The sequence below is a fragment of the Cyprinodon tularosa genome, unplaced genomic scaffold (genome assembly GCF_016077235.1).
Source record: "Cyprinodon tularosa strain WSP-4 unplaced genomic scaffold, ASM1607723v1 ctg399, whole genome shotgun sequence".
Lineage (NCBI taxonomy): Eukaryota > Metazoa > Chordata > Actinopteri > Cyprinodontiformes > Cyprinodontidae > Cyprinodon > Cyprinodon tularosa.
Window position 1 is genome coordinate 713,112 of NW_024039117.1, and position 8,096 is coordinate 721,207.

Below are 8,096 nucleotides of genomic sequence, written 5' to 3' on the forward strand. Positions count from 1 at the left end.
AAAATGTATGAGTGGCTATTATTTGCAACATACATACATCCTTAACCACATTAAGAATATTTAAATGCACTGAACCATTTCGTATAATAGCTATAGTTTTAAAATTTTCAGAAAAAAACAATGTGAAAATTAGTTCAATATTCGGCGAATTATAGTTGACTAAAATTGATTCTGTGCTGGTCAACAAGATGGCGCCCCTAAATCTCGTCAGGCCTTATAAGCGAGAGCGGTCGATGCGGACTTCAGGGGGACTCAGGGGACTTTATCCTTTCTTGGTGTTCTTGTGAATTGGAACAATGCTAGGGCTCATAGCTGTCATGTTCGGCTTAATTTGCCTAACCCACATGCAGAACACTCGGAGGCAGAAGAAAAGTTCAAAAAGTTTATTGAACAATAAATGTGCTACAATGGATCAGGTTCAGTTAGAGGCTTGACTGGTCACGAGAGAGTTCTGTAAAGCACACAGGTTATTCAGATCCAGGAAGTGGTTTGACTGGTCACAAGTGGGTTCACTGCAGAAGGAGGACAGAGAAGTTTAGCGGAGGTCCAGGGAATATTGCAGGTTGAGAGTCTGTCAGATCTGTACCTGTTCTTGAGTGGAACAGAGCTGCAGAGGGGGGGGAACCTTGAGGGTCCAGAGGCTGACGGCAGGCAGAGGCGGAGGCAGAGCCTACAGAGTGCAGGCAGATCACAGACTGAGTTTCCAGTAATCTTCTGAGAGCGGGCAGGCAGATCTTTGACAGGAACTGTTCTCCAGAGTTCTTCTGAGAACGGAGAGGCAGATTACCGGCAGAGAAACTCTACAGGGTTTCAGGCTTCAGGCTGGTTCAATCTGAGAAGCACAGAGGAGAGAAAACAGGTCAGGTTCGATTCACAGGGGGTCAGAGTTACAGACTGGCAGGTTGGCTCAGGCTTGCTAACCGTTACTGGCAAACACTCTGGCACTGGAGTGAAGCCTTCCGCCTCCATAAGTACGGATCTCCTGATGAGCAGACGAGGAACAGGTGGTGCAATCAGCTCCGGCTCCAGGAGATCTCGTACACCCTCTGGTGGAGAAAGTGGACAGACCTCCAGATCCCAACAATAGCATTTCATGAGCACACTAGCACGCACAAGTATGCATACTGAGAAACGGTCTGAGTTTCATATTTACTTATGATGTAGGTTTATTGTCAATTAAACATTGAACCCCCCCCCCCTCCCCTCCCTTGTTTGGGCTAAAGGAGGGCCTATGGTGCCTTTCTAAACTGTGATGCAGTGAGCTGGGACAGTGGCAGGGTAAAGGGGAAGATGTTTACATTCATTTTCAAAGAAGGCTGTCATGTAACACAATGTGCAAAATATGAAATGTTGTAAAATCTTTGTGGATTCTCTGTAAAAGAAGTGACTCCTTTAGCATGGAGAAAGGTCACACCTTCCACGGCCTCATTTGCATCCACATTCCTGAAAGCAGTGAGACAGAATAGCAAGCAGCCATGTTGATCTATGTAGCACCAAGGAGAGGCCATTATATTCTTTGGACATGTGCAGACATAACTTAAAGTTAATGAGATGATATTTGCACATGTTCAGGACACATGCGTCACCTTTCACAGCCTCTTTGCTGACGCCTTAGGAATTTGAAGGTTGGCTTAAGCTTTTGTGCCAATTAGAGAATGACTGTGACCATAATCCCATGGCTTATTATCAGACCGATGATTGTTTTTTCATCCTGTAAGCAATAGCTAACATTTCACTGTTTGATGGGCCTTTCAGGCTGACTTCTGGGGCCTGCCAGTGGTAGATTTCTGGGAGCTATTTTCTGTTTTCCTTAAGCAGTAAAAAGGTCTCTGACTGCAAAGTCACCAACCTGGGAAACACTGGAGAAACACGTAAAACAAACAAACAAGACTCCATTTCTGTTTCTGAGAAAGTACCAATCAGCTTCTTTGTTCCTCCAGGCTATTCGGCGAATCCTCCCCGTCACCCAGGTGATGGATTTATTTCTGTCTTTGTGCTCATCTTTGATCGAGCCGCATCTATTTGCCGTGATCCTCAGTATTAATGACAGAGCCAGGAATTGCCTCAAGTGCTTCCAGCTATGCATCTCTGAATTTGGACTCATTACGTTACACATCTGATGTGCCGTGATGAATATCAAGTCAAACTGCAGCCTATCAAGTTTTAATTGATATTTTTAGTCATCAGAGGCTACCAAATGCATCCGCCTGCAGGTCACCTCTGTTCAGGTTTAAAGTTATCCATCTGGCATATAAAAACGGCCTACATTTCTCTCTCTCCAACCCCAACCTACAAATCTGGAATGCTTTCAGACTGCAAATACTAAGATGAACATACTGCTTTTACCTATTGCAAAAAACATATGGAGCTAATATATAATGGGATTGTCAACGTGGGGGCTGAGGTTGCTTGAGGACCCAAATGCAGAGAGGACTTCTTGTAGGTTTAATAAAGAGAAACTGAGGCAAACATAAAAAAAAAAAAAAACACTAAACAAAAACCAGCAAACATCCGGAAAAAGTCATGTGGGGAGCCAGAGACGAGGATGCAATAAAACAACAAGGAACCAGCACTGAGGAACTGCACAGGGAGAGTATATATGGTAGACAGAACAAAGACTGGGGTAATCAGCTGCCATGGAGCAGGCGTGGATGGAAGAGACTAGAAGGGAGCTAGGGGAAAGAAGACAGGCACAAGGGGCCAACAGAGAGTAACTTAAGACTGCTTCTTTTTCTATGTCTGTTTCTGTCTCCTTGAACCCCAGTCAGCCTCAGCAGATGGCCGCTCACACTGAGCCTGGTTCTGCTGGAGGTTTCTTCCTGTTAAAAGGGAGTTTTTCCTTTCCACTGTCACTACATGCATGCTTAGTGAGAGGGATTGCCGAAGAAGAGTCATTGAGTCGATGCAACTAACTGGTTTTGCTTATATAGGAAACTTTAAGCCAATCTGGCTGGATGAAAGAAGCCGAGATGCAAAAGGCAACTGTCAACCAGCTCCACAGGCGGCCCCGTCCAGGAAACACACAGCCAGGGAGACGAGCTCCGAGCCAGCTCCCATGTCAGAGGATGAAGAGAGCACATCCAGTTAGTCACAGTCAGAGAAACAGGACTACACTGGAAAACAGGCCAAGCTGCAAAATCTAGAAACAAAGGTGTTGATGGCAGCAGCACAGCTGATATTTCTCTCCAGGATGGAGTCACAGCCAAACAGGAACAGACCAGATGAAGCTACTATGAGAAAAAGCAGAGAGAGCAGAACGATAGAGATTGAACTAACAGATTCTGCAGAGTGGGAGAATAGAGATAGAATGAAGCAGAATGATGAAAAAGGGGTCCCTATGTCCTCCAGCAGTCTAAGCCTATAGCAGCAGAACTATAGAGATAGCTCAGGATAACCTGAGCCACTCTAACTAGAAGCTTTATCAAAAAGGAAAGTTTTAAGCCTAGCCTTAAAAGTAGACAGGCCTCACAGACTAAAACTGGTTCTACCAAATGTTCACCATTTGGAGCCTCTGTTGTTGCCAAATTTCTCTCCATTAAACAAGCCGTTCCAGTTCCGATGAGTTCTCACTGAGCCGTAGCACCTTAAGCTCCCGCGGCTCAATGAACACCAGCGTTCAGCCAAGATTCCCAGAGCTGTTCCACTCTCATCTCTCTTGGGATCGAATATTTTTTGCATTATTTTCACACTGGTTCTTGAACCTTTCTTCATTATTTTCACACTTTACCAGGATGTGCTAACTGACTTAATGTTGTTGATGCTTTGTTCACCCTCTGAGCACAAAAACCAAGCATTTTGGTGAAGTCAGGGGAAGTGACCAAAGCTTTCCTCTACATTCAGTCATTATCTCACACACTGATGGTGGTGAGCTCCATTGTAGCCAGGCTGCTTTAAACAGGCACCACCAATACAAGTGAAGCGTCTTGCCCAAGGACAAAATGACATGGAAAGCCAGAGCTGGGGCTTGAACCAGTAACCCTTTGGCTGCTGGGAAAACTGCTGCCCCCCTACTCGTGGCGGTTCTGGGATCTTCCACAGAGCTCTTATGTTGGATTCCCCCACATCCTCCAACAAAGGAACCCCCACTGGACCCCCGCCGACTCTCCGGATGCCAGAATTCAAACGCCTCTCTCATCCTAGCAATGCCAATCAGTATGTAGCTCTTTGACTTCATCCAGCTGGACCCCCCCCCCATCCCACTATCTTGATAGACCCCACCCCCATGAGACACATTGGGGCCCAGGTGCCATAAGTGAACGAGACGTCAGGGTAATTTGGGTGGTGCAGCCTTAACACACGCGGATCAGATGTGGGGGGGGGTCTCTGGGCATTAAACACTGTCTCATTATGTTTGTTTGGATGAGACAGGAGACGTAATGAGAGGTGCTGTGTGAGCAGAAACATCTGATCTCCAGCCGCTCCAAGCTAAACGTCCAGGTAGGCCCTCTGGGTTCAGGGCCAAAGACACGTCAAGCTGGCTGCCTCTGAAAACAGTGTATGTGTGTCAGCGGGGGTGGGGGGTCTCTAAGTTAGTGTTATACTGAAGGACTCCGCTCTGTTTCTGTAGTTAGAACAGTTTTTTTGTTCCATTTGGTTGTGGTATAAAAATATGTTGAGAAAGATGTTCTTCTATGGTTGGATTCCTGTGAGGTAAAGCAAACACAGGATGAAGCTGTACTGAAGTCCAGAGCTCAGCAGCTGGACTCCATCACCTAATTAAACCCAAAGATCACAGCAGCTTTCCATGATGGACGTCCTTCAGCTCATTAACATCTCATGAATGTTGAATCAAGGTGCAGGTAATTGTTCTGGGATGATTTCATTTGCAGAGTCATCATAAATGAGGCTGCTTTCTGTTGGTCTGGTCTTATTATTATTTTGGGGTAGCGTGCCAATTTTATCATTTCTAAAAGGTTTGCTTTTTACCTTCAATAAAAAACAAGCCTTCCTATAGCGTTTGTCTGCAGCATAACAATAATGTGTTGGTTTGCATCATCCAGAGAGGCAGAATGACGGAGATGACAGAAAACATTACTTAGAATGGATGATGTTGTAATTACATAATGAACAAAGTCTGAACACTTAGTCTCTTTGAGTGAAAGTAATTGAGGGGACTCGATAAATGAGTTAATGATGAATGAATGCACTTCTCGGTAGTAAAGTGCCCCCCCATGCTCCTCATCTCTGCGGGACCTCAGGTGCAGAGCAGCTGGAGCACCGGGGCCTCTGACCCCCAGCCTGTCCACAGCTCAATACAGCATTAGCCTGAGCGGCTGACCTGACCGCGCCGCGTGCTCCGTTCTGTTTGCGCTGGATAAGAACTGAGGAGAAACAGTTCATCAGTAACAGCAAATCTAATCTATGACGGCTTCCCAGCTGGTTAAAACCCTCAGATTCTTGTTTACGCTGCTCTTAAAATGTCCACTTTGATCCGTTTCAGTTTTTTCTCACACTCAGAGGTTTCAGATCTTTGAATACATTTTATTATCACACAATAATCTGAGAAAATACTAAATGCACCTTTGGAACAAGAACTGTTTTGGATCTAATAAAGGACAGGGATCTGGATGGGTTTCCACTATGGAAGTGGTTTTACTGGGTTGACTGAAAAATAAACCTGATTTCCTTTTATTGTTCAGTCGAGTTAGAATAACGCCTCCTATTTTTCCCCAAACGCCTCTAAGTGTAACATTTGGTGTCAGAAGTGGGATTTATTACACCAGTGAAGATGGAGGAAAACAAAAGAAATGGAAGAAGTGGGAAAAGCCCTGGGGACACAAAAAAGCACTGATACTGACATATCAGATGAAATACCTCCGCATCCATCACCTAAAGAAGCTGCGGTTGATTTTAAAGCAATAATACAGCCACACAGGCTGCAGCTGCTTCTGGGAGAAAAAGGCTTTCCTGAATCATTATAGCTACTGTATGACTACGCAGCAAAAAGATGAAGATATTAAACCCATGATTAAATATAAAGTAAGCCTCCTGTTAACTCTGACCTCCTGGCTTCGAGCTCGTCTGCCTGGCTGTGTGTTTCCTGGACGGGGCCGCCTGTGGAGCTGGTTGACAGTTACCTTTTGTATCTATGCTTCTTTTTCTATGTCTGCTTCTGTCTCCTTGAACCCCAGTGGGCCTCAGCAGATGGCCGCTCACACTGAGCCTGGTTCTGCTGGAGGTTTCTTCCTGTTCAAAGGGAGTTTTTCCTCTCCACTGTCGCTACAAGCATGCTTAGTGTGAGGGATTGCTGAAGAGTCAATGAGTCGATGCAATCAGCTGGTTTTCCTCAGATAGAAAACAAAATTTCCCCACTTTCCTTGATGGGCCCTTAGATGGCCCTTGGCTGGTACTTGGCTGGCCCTTGGCTGGTCCCCTTCAATTCCTTTTCAACATCAATCTTTGTACTAAATATTCTTTCTGTCATGATTTGAGGACATTAAGATCTAAAGAGAAGTGCCATCTACTGGTCAGACCCTGTAATTCAGTGAGAGGGTGGAATAAAAAAATATGCAAGAGGAGGTCACTGCAGGGCCATTTTGAAAAGCTTTTACTGTAACTTCTACTGTAAATGAACTAAATGAAATTGATTAAACAGCCCTGTCAGAGACTAAATAAGTTTAGAGTTGAACCCCAGTGGGCCTCAGCAGATGGCCGCTCACACTGAGCCTGGTTCTGCTGGAGGTTTCTTCCTGTTCAAAGGGAGTTTTTCCTCTCCACTGTCCCTACAAGCATGCTTAGTGTGAGGGATTGCTGAAGAGTCAATGAGTCGATGCAATCAGCTGGTTTTCCTTAGATAGAAAACTTTGAATCAATCTGACTGGATGATCTGGTTGAACTGGAAAGTGCCCTGAGATGACATGATGTGAATTGGAGCTATAGAAATAAACTGAATTGAATGTTTTTGGAGAATGGTGTATTTCAGTAATCCAGTCTGAGTACTACCATGGATAAACCATGGATACGTTTATCCATGGTTTATCCAAATAGAAATGTCAGGACAGTGGAATGAGGCCTTTGATTGGTTCTTTATCAGGTCATAATATGGGAGTTTTTGATCGATCCTGTTAAATAGGGTAGTTTCTTTAGGGACAATGGTGGCCTGGCCTTAAAGCAGCTGGAATATTAACGAGGAGGTGATCTGGACACAAAACACATGAAACTGTAAAATGCTGTAAGTAGCCAAAAAGGCTGCAAGTTAAGAAAATCTCCAATCAGGAAAAGTCCCATTGAGATTAACAATCTCTTTTTCAAGGGAGTCCTGGCCTAGACAGCGGCAAAAGATTACATTACAAATTACATTACAGTTTACAATTACATCTATCTATAATTAGAAATTCATAAAACATTTAAAAAACCATAGATCTCATTTCCAAACCTTTGAGCAATCGTTTAAAATGTCTGATTGGAATAAAATCCTTCAACTTCCAGTCTTTCTGAATATTGTTTCATGCTGTGGAGGCAGAGTACTGAAAAGCTGTCTTTCCAGCTTCAGTGCGGACACTAGGTACAGACAGAAGCAAAGACTCTTGAGAACGTAGAGAATACAGTCCAGCTACTCTTGGTTAAATGTACTCACAGAGGTATGAGGGAAGCAGACGCAGAATACCCTTATAAATGATCATATACCAGTGAGTGACTCTAGTCTCTAATGCTGGCCAGCCCACACGTATGTAAAGTTCACAGTGGTGTGTGCGAGGCTTACAATTTGTGATAAATTGTAGGGAGGCATGGTAAACAGAGTTTAAAATTTTTAGAACTTGATCTGGGGCATTGATATAGATTGGGTCACCATAGTCCAGAATGGGTGAAAACGTTGCAGCTACCGGTCTCTTCTTCGAATTAAAAGAGAAACAAAGCCTATTCCTAAAGAAGAAACCAATTTTCAGTCTGAGTTTCTTAATCAATTGTTCAACATGAGGTTTAAAATTTAGACTTTCATCAATTAAAATTCCTAAATAAATGCTCCAGACCAGGAGGGACCATCACCACCTCATATGGCGGCAGACCCTTACTGAAGAACTAACAGAGATGTTTGAAGACATCCACAGAATAACTCACCTTTTCTTTCTGCCTCTAAGTGTTCTCTGGTTGGGCAT

The 8,096-nt window shown here is 44.1% G+C and overlaps 1 long non-coding RNA gene across 1 annotated transcript; it reads right to left on the reverse strand.

Annotated features, from left to right (window-relative positions):
• Positions 1–368: 368 nt before the first annotated feature.
• Positions 369–644, reverse strand: LOC119791623. The gene is made up of 2 exons (XR_005281879.1): positions 587–644; positions 369–512 (listed from the first exon to the last, which is right to left on the reverse strand). It is a non-coding gene; the product is annotated as an uncharacterized LOC119791623 (long non-coding RNA).
• Positions 645–8,096: the final 7,452 nt, after the last annotated feature.